Consider the following 12961-nt stretch of genomic DNA (forward strand, 5'->3'; position numbering starts at 1 on the left):
AATCTGCATTGTATTTTTGCAACTGTTCCTTTCACTGGCTTCTACTAATCGGGTGGGTTGTACTGCATTAAATGGCACATTTCATTGCCTACGTTAACAACTGAAATTTGTTGAACAAAGCCAAAAGAAAACAAAATATTAGCAACTGTCTGCATAATTTTTTAACTATGATTTCTATTAAACATGTAGAAAAATACATTACTATTCTTATTACCCCCTTGTGTTATGCTGCTAATGAGAGGTCCCAAGCACAAAATCAGAGTCACATTTTGTTAATTGCAGAACTCAGATGTAATAGGGAGCCCATACTGAAAGAACCTGAATTTTAAATGAACATTGCAGCTAATATGTAGGACAAAATGATATGAATCCATATTTTCAGTTTATATCTTCAAGGTCATTCATCCCTGTAAGTGGCATATTTGAGAGGTTTTTGAAATCTCTTTAAGTGACCTAACTCACCCATGGATCCTTTCTTCTCTCATTATTCAGTCTCTTAAAATAACCAAGAGTATTAAGGATCCTACAGAAATATGTTTGGACAAATCCTCCCTTACCAAGTTTTTAGCAGGTATGTGATCATATAGATAGATCCCTGTGCATAGGTACAACTGTAATATGAAAAGGACATCCTATGAGGACAAGCAGATCTGGAAACTAAAGCAGCTTTTCAAAGAACTCCTGAGACATCAAGCTTGAGAAATATGTTTAGATAGAACCCTTTCTTTTATCTAAGTTGTTGGAGAGGCATAACATAGATTTAAACAGAGACCATCTATGCTCTAACTTCACCTTGTAGATATAGAAATAAAAGTTTGATTATGGATGGGAGGTCTGTGTAGAACTTGATACTTTGATCATACTACCTGAGAGTTCGACACAGAATACTCAAAATACAATGAATTCTTTTGCTAGGTTAAAACATATTGGAAACGTTCTTTTATGTCTATTTCCTTTTTTTTTTCCCCAAATTTTATTATAGTACTTAGCCTGTGCATTTAATTTTCCTTCACTGAGATGAACTGCATAATGGTTTGACAGTATACAAAATTAAAATTATTCAGAATGTATGGTAGTCCTAGAAAAGTCACTAGAAATATAGAAAAATAAAGAAAAAACACTTTTGTCCCTCTATCCTTTAGGGAACCTAAATTAAACATGGCTCAGACTGATATTTATTCCTAATTTTTATTATTGTTCCAAATGAATGTAGTTTCAATAAAAAGATAACTGTGTGTTAGCGTAATTCTGGTTAAATCATGTGAATCTTAAACTGCATGTGCATCCTTTTTTTTTTTTAAATGCGTTTATTGGTAGTTGATGAATGCCTTCAGCCCTTGAGATGATAATTATTAAGAGATTTCAAGAGAATACAGTGGCATTTTAAATTAAATCATAGGATTCTGTCATATTGCCAGATTTCTGAAAATACTTTGTCCTATTTTAAAACCAGCATTTTCACAGAGAATACTTTGTCTTGGAAAATGAAAATCAGAGCTGCTCAGAACAGGATACGTTTGAGAAGTTTGGTTGAAAAGTAGGCTTCCTGTTACATACACAACCACCTGAACCTGACAGATGCTACATAAAGGGTATCCAGTGTCTCACAGAATCAAAGGTCCTCAAAGAGCATGTGTGATAGCTCTTAGATATGTAGCAGAAAAGACCCGTGTTTATGACACCAAGTTAGTCTCTGATGGAGCTCTTAGTATAAAAAGGGACTGAAGTCAGTCTTATAGTTTTTAAAACGTGATAGTCAGAAAAAGACGACTAACACTTAAAATTGCAAGAAAGAGTTCAGAATTTAGTACAAGCAAAAGTGTCACTCTCACTAGATACACTGTCCGGCCTCTCCTGTAGGCTTTTATATGACAGTAGGTGTTAGAGCCACTTTTTTTCTTCCTGAATCCATTTTCTCTACTCTTATATAAGACATAGCTATTATTTATATAACAGCAAATGAAGCAAATTAGACACTTTTCAGAAGGAGCCAAAGAATCCAGAAATGGGGGGAGGACAAATTAAACTGATAAGAGTCAGAGGCTGGAGTGAGAGTCCAAGATCTTGTAGAAAGCTCATGTGGAAATCAATCCACAAAGTTATCAGAGTGAGAGAAAGAGGGGGTCCATTTAGGAAAAAATGAAGTAATTTTTGTAGCATAGAGATATAAGACGCTATAGGATATCCTGCTTAAAGCAACCAATAGATACTGTTAATTTCTATTTTTCACCTGGTCCAATAGATGATGATGTTTTCTCATCTTTGAGAGCAATTTTGTTTTTCCAGAGAGTTTTTCACCTTCTCAGACACAAAGTTGCCCTTGATTTTGTGCTTATTGGTGGTGTCTCAGGATGTTTCTGGTTTCTAGGTACCCTGGCTGAAGTTCAAGGAAGACAGCTACAATTTTCAGTTTCTGGTGCACAGAAGCTTTCAGGTTCAGTCTGGCAGGCCTCTCTGTGTATTTTTCAGCAGATAATTTCTTCTGCGCGGTAATTTTTCTCTTTTAATGAGGCCATCTATATGGTTGCTCATGTCAACAAATGAAGATTTTTTCATCTGTATGCTTGAGTTAGTTGGAGGAAGATCAGCTGGATTATGTTCAGCCTTTCATGGAAGTTATTGTCAAGTAGTTCAGATAGTTTAGTGACAAAGGGAGGTCAGAAAAGATCTTCCCTCTGATCCTGATTGAGAAAAATGGTGTACTAGGTGATTAGATAAAATTTACTGTTTTGGACAAGGTAGTGAGTGACCCAATGGGATAAGGAAGTGATGCAGGCTTTACCTAAAGGGTAATCCACTAAAGCTGATATTACCAGTCTTCTTCCTGCTTGTCTACTGGAGGTAAAGTTATTAAGAAAATCATGGGTATGTCAGGTGGACTGGAGAAACATACCTGAGAGGGGTAAAAGTTGTAGTATGGAAACCCAGAGCTACAATTATATTATAGAGTAGTGTGGAGTCTGCTTCAAGGACTGCTAGTGTATCACATCAGTAGCCTAGTAACAGTCTTCACAGCTTGTCTGAATTTGCAGCTAGTGTCTCTCTTTCCCTCTTTATTTCCACAGTCATGTACCATGTCCCATTACACACACTTAGCAGTGGAGAGGAACAGCTCATTTGATCAAGATAGGAGTTGGAATGGTGCAGCAAGTATTCCCATTTTCTTGCTGTCCCATCTCTAGAAAGAAATAACACTCAGAAATTTCCATCAGTCTCCTCCATACCTCATGGCCCCTGCACTTATCCCCATCTGAAGAGCCCTTGGAGTTGCCTCATGTTCTGCATGTTCTATGCTGCAGGGTCCTTATTCTCTCTGGAGTGGGAAGTTTTCTATCATTTGGAGAAAATAAAGTTCCGTAATGTTTTGAGAGATATAAAGAATGCATTGTTTTGGCTAACCTAGATCCATATTAATTTAATAATCACTTCTGTTGATAAATTTGGATAGAAAAAATAGCAAAAATAAAAATAAGTAATTTAAATTTTTGCTTAAAAACTATTTCATCATATGTTTAAAAATGTTTAAAAACACAGCCCATCTACCCTTCTGTTATCAAAAATCTCATCTTGAAGACGAGATATGGGATACCAGGTTAGGTTGCAAAAAAGTTAACTGACATACTTTTCTTAGCTCTTTTGTTAGCATGGATATGACATATTGTTCCTATAACACTGAAAATTTAGAACCACAGATGTAATGAGGTACAAACAGTACAAACTGTACAAACAGTAAGAGATACAAACCTCCAGAATTAAACCAGACTTGGTGGTCCACATTTTTAGCATAAAATTTGCTGCATTTTGGCTGGCCACAATTGCATGTGGACTGTTGAGAAAAATTGCCATGTGGTGGCCCTTAAGAAAATGGTATAATGCTCAAAACTGAGCAGACATAGGTGTTAAACTGTCCTCTAAAATATTTCTAGTGCTATATGCAGGGAGAAAAGTGAACATCTGGTGTTTAAAACTAGATAACATTCCCCTCTAAGGAAAACTATCTTCTGGAATAGGAAAACTGAAACATTTTTATAATGTAAAAGGATAAGAGGTGGTTTCTTTCCTTGCAACCTGGTTATACATTAGGAAACTGCATTTCCAGTGCATTTATTTCTTCCACTTAGAACAGCCTATTGCAGCTCTTCAATACAAATAAAACCCAGGAAAAAACCCTAATTGACATTCAAAGACTTTGGCCAAACTTACATGCTGCAAAGAAACTCTTCTGAAAGATTATTCGATTCTTATCACCTTGAAGTTCTGAACTAGTGACTTTTGAAGATCTTAATAATGAGTGATATAAAAATAATGGGAAACTTCATGAAGTATATGTAATTTTTACTTTTGCCAGCAAACTAAGGCAGCTGGAATCAATCCACTGTATTATCCACGTGTGCCTACAGTACTCCCTCTGTAACTTACAAAAAAAATACTGTCTTTCTCTTACCACAATGTCTTCATATTTTTTGCTTTGTTCTAGTACATTTCTATCATTAAATCTTCCTGAGGAATATTCATACGTGCTATTAGCTAATAATATTTCACATTATTTAATTCCAAAGAGGCAACTAAATCTTTATGTGCACAGCTGTTGGTATAACTTGTCAATAGTACTACAATTTTAGGTTCAGAAATACTGAAAGAGGACAGTAGAAAAAAGGGTTAATGAAACCTGTGAATGCGTTTAGTGTTTAGGCACTTACAAAGTTTTTTCCCCCAATAGCACTTTCTGTCATATACATGCAAGTGTTATCATTGTTAGGGCTTAACATATTGACCCACTGTCAGCTCTCCTTGAGTGGTGTTCAGTGAAGACATCCTCCCAAGAATAAGGATATGAAAAAATAATACTGGCTATAGATGTAGTCTGTGCTTTTTCCAAACCAATCTATTCCTATATACATATGAATGAAATGGTCATTTTCTTCTCGCAGACTACACCTACATACTTTTCGCCTCCTAATTCCTGCTGTGTGCAGATGATTATTACTAGTCAGAGAGAAAGAAGAAATAGTCTATTTTAGATGGAGCTTCTCACAAAATAAGGTTGCATGTACAAGCATGTACAATTCATGCAACTAAAGAAATTTCTCTTGCTCCCTGACAGGTGAAGGGGTGGGAGGAAAATAAAGCATAAAAGTGTATGCTGTTTTCGAGCCCTTTGTGCCATGCGGGGTGATGCTTTGAGCAAGCTCTGTGCTAGATGTCATTGTGATAAATTAAACACAGAGTGTGGACACTCTTGTGATGACATTTTAAGGTCATGACAGAGTTATGGAAAGGGTAAAAGTTCACCTTAAAATGAAAGAAGGTTGTTTCTTGTGATATGATTGTAAGCATGCATGCTTCTCTAAAGCAGATTTATTTTGCTGTTACTTGTCACAATGTTTGTGTTGGTGTAAAATCATTGGGAGTGCTGTTTACACCCACTGAACACTGATTCAGCTGAAGCAATCATATAAAGTGTTCGGTAAAAAAGACATAAGCTGATCCTTGTCCATAAGCAAACTTCTCACAGATATGTATGTCAAAAACATGTCTGAATCTAAACCAAAACATGGAGCTAACCTGGACGTGCTATTGATCCAATGCATGGAACAAATACTTACATTGTTGTAGGTATTCTGAAAATGTTACTAAAATATGCAAAATATTCTAGATTTATGGAGTGGAAGACCTCTGTTCTTTACACGCCTGCCTCTCCCACCTCGATCCATGAACCACTTGAATTCTTGGTTCTCAAGGTCTCAAATCAGATGCAGTACATAAATCTCATCACAGTACAGTGTGAGAAATTTTGAGATTCTTCAGTCTTCAATAAGACCACATTTCAGGAACAGAGTCCTACAGTACAAAATTTACTACCTCTGAAATCCATTTAATACCATTTATTTGCTCCTGCGGTGATCACGTATTTATGTGAAATTGCATCTGCCTATGTCATAACAGTATTATGAAATACTGATTTTAGTTGTACCATCTTAGAAAACTGACTCTATTTCATGGAAAGCTAATTTCTTTTATCCTGATTATTACATTTATCCTAAATAAGTGCCACAGGGCTGTGCAATAGCTACTGCATGAAGCTACTCCATAGCACCAGGAGAAAAAATATAGAGAAAAATTATAACTATTTAGATTTTTCTTCTCTTAAATTTCAGAAAGACCAAGAAGACTCCCACGGCAATGGCAGTGAAACTATACTGAAACAAACTGGTCAAATTGAAGGATTAAAAAAATCCTTCTCTGCATAGAGAGTTGAAAGAAAGGAACTTGTGGATCCTTAGTTGATTAAGGGAGTTATTGCAGATCACTATGTTACTGGAGTGTTTCAGAAGACAGATACCAGGGTTCAAGGATGTGAAATGGTAAAACCAAATGCAGATTTTTCTTGCCAGATGTCGTGGTTTAACCGCAGACAGCCAACAAATACCACACAGCTGCTTCCCTCACTCTGCTACCAGTGGGATCAGGGAGACAATCAGAAGTAAAATGGGTAAAAAATAGAAAACTCGTGGGTTGAGATAAAGACAGTTTAGTAGGGAAAGCAAAAGTGTTGCATGTAAGCAAAGCAAAACAAGGAATTAAATTAATTAATTGCTTCCCATGGGCAGGCAGGTGTTCAGCCATCTCCAGGAGGTCAGGGCCCCATCACATGTCACAGTTATTTGGGAAGACAAACATCATCACTCCAAACATCTACCCCCTTCCTCCTCCTACCCTCCAGTTTATGTACTGAGCATGATGTCATATGGGCTGGAATATCCCTTTGGTCAGTTTGGGATCATCTTCCTGGCTGTTTCTCCTCCCAGTCTCCTATGAAACCCCAACTTCCTTGCCAACGTGGCAGTAGAGAAAGCAGTAAAGGCCTTGACTCTGTGTAAGCACTGCTCAGCAATAACAAAAATATCTCTGCATTATCAACCTGGTGTTCAACACAAATCCAAAACACGGCCCCATACCACTGTGAAGAAAATGAACTCTACCCCAGCCAAAATCAGCACATTAGATTAACTGATGATTCTTTCAATGGAAATTCTAAATGAAATATCAAGAAAAGAAGCACTATAACTTGCATTAGCATCAAAATAAGCATGTGGAAAAGGAAAATATAGAGTTAGATCTTACTTAATACAATAAATCTTTTTTTTCCATTCTGGTTTTACATTTCATCTACTTTACAAAATGTGTTTATTTTATTTTCTTTTAAAAGCAGGGTAATATTCTCATTATAAATATTGTTTTCACCAAAAAAGAACAGCCATCAGAGTAGAAGAATGATAAAGATCCCACATAGCTTCGCCATTACTACCTGAATTATTCTATTGAATTTTATCTGTTATATCTCTTCTGCAAGATTTTCTTAAATTCAAGAAAACTTTATTCACTTTTTACCCAGACAGAGCTTTTTACTGCAAGACGTATTTTACAATAAGCCTTTTATTATGCTCTTTATGTTATATTATACATTATATTTTCTTGTGTTCATTAAGAACAGTCACCTAGGATAACAATTCCAGTGTCTTGTAGCTAGGAGTGAGGAAACAATAGGACCTCATTCCGTATTCCTCACATGCCATCTCTGGTTTTGTTGGGAATTTTGTGCATGCAACAGAAAAGGCTTCCTTTAATGAGGCTAGTGAAGGGTCTGGAGCACCAGTCCTGTTGGAAGCAGCTGGGGAACTAGGGTTATTTGACCTGGAGAAAAGGAGGCTGAGGGGAGACATTCTTGTTCTCTTCAACTACCTAATAGGAGGCTGTAGTAAGGTGGGACTTGGTCTCTTCTCCCAGGTTACAAGCAATAGAATGAGTGGAAATGGCTTAAAGTTGTATCAGGGAAGGTTTAGTTTGATATTAGTAAAAATTTTTACATGAAAAACGTTGTCAAGCTTTGAAACAGGCTGCCCAGGGAAGTGTTTGAGTTGCCATCCCCAGAGATACTTAAAAGATGTATAGATGTGGTGATTAGGGCCATGACTTAGTGATGGGCTAGGCGTGATTAATGGTTGGATTCAATGATTCTAAGGATCTACTGTAAACTCTAAGCAATTCTGTGGTTCTATATGTGTTCTGAAACCTTTAAAAGCACTTTAGCATTTTCATTGTTATATTTTCTCCATTTACTCGTAAAAAACTCAATACTCTAATACTGTTCTGCTACTGTTACAGTTCTGTTCTAAAGTTATGTCACTTTAAATAAAATCCTGTTTAGTAGCATGGGTAAATTTTGAAAACCTATAAGAAATCAGATTTGATAATTAGTGATTCTATAATTTAATCAGCCAAAAATGTTTTTTGTACAGAGACTTTATGTTTGATTTCCATATATAAATTGCAGCCTACTGAGAGGAAAATACACTCTCTGTTTGTTTTTGGTTTTGTTGGGGTTTTAGTTTTGTTTAATTTTTGGTTTGTTTTTGTTTGTTTGGGGTTTTTTTGGAAGCACTACTTTGTGTAGGCACCAGTAAAACAGTACCAGTAAAGGTGAGATACCAGATATCAAGTTCAGCTAACTGATGAATTCTAGGATTTCTCAGCATAGTCAAGAAAGTAGCCCAAACATTTGTTTGACAAGTGAAAGAGAAAAAAGTTCACAGCAAAGGTCATTGAGTCATCAGTAGACTAAACAGTTTTCACTAATCGATCCACAAAAACACTTACATGCATGACTGCCTTTAATAGCTGTTTCAGCACTAAATATCATCTGCTTAAAGTGATACCCAACCACAGAAATGGACTGCAGTAATAACCATAGTTCTTATATAAATATAAAAGAACATCTGTAAATAACGCCTTTCTTCTATAGATTTGAAATAGGCATATTCCTTCAAACATCTGGTAATGTTTATTTTGTGATTACACTATTTTATAACATATCCAGGAAGTACTGCATTCCAAAAGAGGAGGGCTTGGCACCAGCTATAGCCCTATAACCCTGACCTTTATTTTTTTTCTGGTATGACTTTGACATCTTGAATATGTCTATAGACAGAAGGACACTAGAATGTGCAGTTTACAATGAATGAAAAAACTTGGTATACTTAAGCAATATCATGCTTTTTACATATTGGTGCATGCCAGTGAGCTTGACAGTAGAGTTTTCAGTCATCTTTTCATTTGGAAAAGACTGAAGAAGAGAGAAAAGTTCTGTGAAGTTTAATTATTTGTACCTATATAGTCTAACATTACTGTGAGAAGTAGATAACATATTTATAAATATGTATGCAAATTCATGAATGTTTTATATAGTTTCCATCCTTGAGAAAGCATTGAAGCAAATCACTGATACACAGTGCTTGTGGGTACTTGCCATATGTTAGTGGTGATCAGATGTTTTCCTCAACTTTCAGAACAATATGAGTTTTACATACTGCAGATACCATCATCCATTTTCTTGGTTTCCTGGTTGCTTGACTGCTTCTCTAGGGAGAAGTTTGTCCCTGTTAGCTGACAGACCCTTTTCTGATGGGGAAATTTTTGATACTGTCAGGGAACATAAGTTGCTACTTTGGAGTCAGTTCTGATGATATAGTTTGTTGTACCTGCTAATACTTATTTTCAGACAAAATAAAGTAAATTCTGAATATGTATTATTTTTATATTTGCTTATTTTATGCACTAGGGAAAATTTTACACATTTGAAACCAAGTATTATACCTTTAAAACATAAATTCAGATGACCTTATGTTCTCAGAAAAAAAACCCACCTAACAGCAAAACAGGCAAAACATTTTTAAATATCATCAGCCTTCACCCTCTCTCTTGATCTGATTAATTTCCAGAATCATGAAATATAATCTGGAATTAGCTGAATATTACAAAATCCTTCCATCAGTAGTTGTGCATGAAGTTATTTGCTGTTTGTCAGCATGAATAGGCTTTGTACTATATCTTTACAGTTGTCGGGGGTTTACACTGCACAAAGAGATGAAAAATATTCTTTCAGCTACCTAGTAAATCCATGCTTGAAGTTTAAATTTGTTTCCTTAACACAATATAATGTTATTTTAATTATTTATTTATTTTCATTACCTTTTCAGTAAATAAACTGAAGCAACTGTAAACAACTAACTTTACCTTTGTTTCTCAGTGAAGATTTTTTTGAAACCTGTGAACAACAATGCTTGAGAATCTTGTATTTGATTGATTTCTGTAACATCTTTATCTTATATTTCACATCTTACTTTCATGTTACATTTGCATTTTTAAATACATAACACTTATATAAGCAATGTTAGGCATTACTATGAACATCATATCTATAAAGAGATTGAAGGAAGAGTTTTTCTAAAATCCTAACATCTCTGCTTAGAAGTTACAATATCCACTGCAATGAGTGATAGGAAATGCAGCGTTCTCATATTTATACCACTGCTGAAGATGTGTTTGGCTTAACAAATATTTTCACATCATCATCATCATCATCATGGCCAGTCTTTACGAACGAAGATTTGGGAAAGGTCTTTACCCTTCGAGCCTGCGCAGTGGATTTTTTAGGTGAGACACAGTGTGCGCTGAACTGAGCCCACCCTTTAATCCTGAGGTTCATCTACCGGGGCTGAACAAGCTTGGACGGTGGCAGCGAGGTCCTCAGGACGTAGGTTTGTTTAGAGTGACCTTCTCTTAGATGGATGGCCTTACAGGGCTGACGAGCTCCATCTGCACGGGGAAGTTCCCTGACCGGGAATCGAACCCAGGCCGCGGCGGTGAGAGCGCCACATCCTAACCAGTAGACCACCAGGGGGCCCTTTCACATCAGGAATGCTTTATTATATGATGACATTCATTTAAATAATTCTTGAAAGTTTAAAATAGAATTGCATTGTTCTGTAGAAGACAAGGGTGAGGGAAGACCTTATTGCTTTCTACAATTACCTGAAAAGAGCCTATAGAGAGATGAGGGTCATTCTCTTCTCCCAAGTATAAAGGGATAAGATGAAAGAAAATGGGTCTGAAGTTACACCAGGGGAGGATTAGATTGTCTACTAGGAAAAAAATTCTTCACCAAAAGGGTTATCAAGCATTGGAACAGGCTGCCCAGGGAAGTGGTTGAGTACCTATTCCTGCAATTATTTAAAAGACCTGTAGCTGTGGCAGTTAGGGATGTGGTTTAGTGGTGGGCTTGGCAGTATCCTGTTATCATTGGGCTCAATGACCTTAACTGTCTTTGCGAACTTAAATGATTCTATGATTCTAAGTTCATTATTCCAACACAAGTTAAATCTTATAAGAATTAATTTGTAGTTTCTAAGATTGATTAAGTTTTTGAAGCTTTGGATTTAGGACTTTTCTATCCTCCAAAAAAATACTGGTGTGTTTTATTTGAAATTATTGGAAATTCTTATCCTTGCTCAATTTTTATGCAAATTGATAATTCAATAAACACTTTTAACATTTAGAGCAAAATATCTTTTATTTTTTAAAAAGTGAGTGATGTCCATATTGGTTTGACAATTAAGAAACAAGGTAAAGTAGAAGATTTGGCAATGTGCTATCAGTGACAAAAGCCGTAAAAGCGTTGGCACTATTGCTTATAGTTTTAACAAACCTCATTCATTTTCTTGGCCACAGATATTGCAGATAACATGTCTACCCCTCACATAAACCATGTGAGAAAGAGTAACAGGGAAAAGTGAAGAAGAAAACACTGAGGGAATACATAGGTTGTATATCAGGAAAAGGTTATTCACCAGAGGGTGGTTGGGCACTAGAACAGACTTCCCAGGGAAGTGGTCACAGCACCAAGGCTGACAGAGTTCAAGACCCGTTTGGATGATACTCTCAGGCACATGGTGTGACTCTTGGGGATGGCCCTGTGCGGAGTAAAGAGTGGGACCCAATGATCATTGTGAGTCCCTTTTAACTCAGCATATTTGATTCTGTGAAATACATACATAAAATTCTTCTGTTTTAATTCTATTGTAATGCAATTTTTTCTGCATCACATTTCTTAAAATGTATTTTTGAACTAAGCTAGTAGTGTCCAGGTTAGTGTTAGTATTGACTTCTCTGGGGAGCTAGATCTCCTAGTAGTAGAATTATTAGCTGGGCACCTGACTTGGACCTCTTTAGCTCTGCCTTCATGTACATCAGACTACATATCAGAAAATGCCTAAAGGTTTTAGGACAATAATATCTAATGTGTATGTAAACAGTTTAAATTTCTAAATTTCTCTTTTTTTTTTCTTTTTTCCTTTTTTTTTTTTTCAGAAATTAGAAGCATCATCACTTCTTTTAAGTCCTTCGCTTCCTTATGTAGTGTTCTTAATGAAGCCTACTTTCACAGTCCATTAGCAGAATGCTGTATCACAGGCAACAGAGAGATTAAGCTGAAATGTTGTCAAGTGGTCTCTGTACGTTTATTTAGTATCTGGTATGGAACTTCTTAACACACTTCCACAAAGTAGAGCAGATTTCATTTACTCTGATAATGTGAAATGATAACATCAAGACATCCAATTGCACAAGTAAGTTTAAGAAACAACTTTTGATGTCACTGGGCACACTGAGGCATTGAAAAAAACCACAAAAATCTAAGTGATGCTTCCAGAAATAGTCAGGAGAGAAAGCAATGGTGGTCACAAGCCCTTCACACTGACTAATCAAGTTGGTAACTTTTACACTTCATCTGTACTCATTGTCCTCTTGACTTGATGCCACTTGTTACCAGTGAAACATGCTGAAGGCAAAGACTTCAGCTTCTGCAGGTGTAACACTTTAGCCTAGTCTCCATCACTTGTGTCTCTGCCTCTTTGGCTCTGGCTCATACTGATTTGTCCACACAAACGGACTCTGCACACTTGATCTGGGGTTGATATTTTGTCTAATATCCTAAAACTTGTCTGGAGCAAGGTTGAACAAAACTCTAGGTAAAGCTTGGGTCCAAGGAGTTGAGCCCTGTGAGGATGACTCACCAGCATTGGTCACTGCTTCTCAGTCCATCTTTATCTTTTCAGATGAGACA

The 12961-nt window shown here is 36.3% G+C and overlaps 1 long non-coding RNA gene across 1 annotated transcript in view; it reads left to right on the plus strand.

Moving 5' to 3' along the window:
• Positions 1-12961, plus strand: part of LOC115307364 — a 479194-nt gene that overhangs the window by 318738 nt on the left and 147495 nt on the right. The window lies entirely within an intron of this gene.

Source organism: Manacus vitellinus, unplaced genomic scaffold (assembly GCF_001715985.3).
Source record: "Manacus vitellinus isolate BGI_N305 unplaced genomic scaffold, ASM171598v3 scaffold_18_pilon, whole genome shotgun sequence".
Taxonomy (NCBI): domain Eukaryota; kingdom Metazoa; phylum Chordata; class Aves; order Passeriformes; family Pipridae; genus Manacus; species Manacus vitellinus.